Raw genomic sequence first — 666 nt, 5'->3', positions numbered from 1 at the left:
GTGATGATTCTACAACTCTTTTTAATATGGAGTAAATAATTAAAATGTATGATATGTTAATAATATTTCAATAAAACATTAAAAAAATAAGATTACAGCCAAGAAAACCTTATGGAGCAGTTCCATTCTGTAGCAGAGGGGTTGACCATGAGTTGAAATGGCCTTGATGGCATCAAACAACAAAAACAATGAAGCAGTTTTGTGTTCTAGGACAGAAGAGCATATGTGCATGAATGACCCCAGCCTGGGACAAGCAGGGATGAGATAGTGCCAGAGAGACAGCCTGGAGACAGATAGGAAAGACCTTCATGGACAGAGAATTATTCTGTGGATGGGGAATGGGCCAAAGAAGGGGTTTACAGAGATAAGGAATGAAAGCAATGAGGTGCTTTAAAAAAATCATCCTGGAGCCTGTGAGTAGCCTGACTGAGTGAGGAGCCTAGCATTTAACTAAAGACACCTGACACTGAATCTAGAGTGAGTCAAGGGAGTCCCTGCCCTCTTGAAGCTCTTAGGCCAGTGAAGAAGTTATATCAAAACCTGAGGCAGGTGCATTGGGATGGGGCCTGGGCCACCAGAGGCAGAAGTGACAAAGGGGGGTGGGACAAATTGGAAGGAAGTGTCCTAGCCAGACCCAAGGAGAAAGGCAGGGAGAGGAAGGCAACA

Source organism: Echinops telfairi, unplaced genomic scaffold (assembly GCF_000313985.2).
Source record: "Echinops telfairi isolate 266 unplaced genomic scaffold, ASM31398v2 ScPeMD7_7462;HRSCAF=8500, whole genome shotgun sequence".
In the NCBI taxonomy this organism is placed as follows: Eukaryota; Metazoa; Chordata; class Mammalia; order Afrosoricida; family Tenrecidae; genus Echinops; species Echinops telfairi.
Note: the sequence above shows the minus strand (reverse complement) of the source record.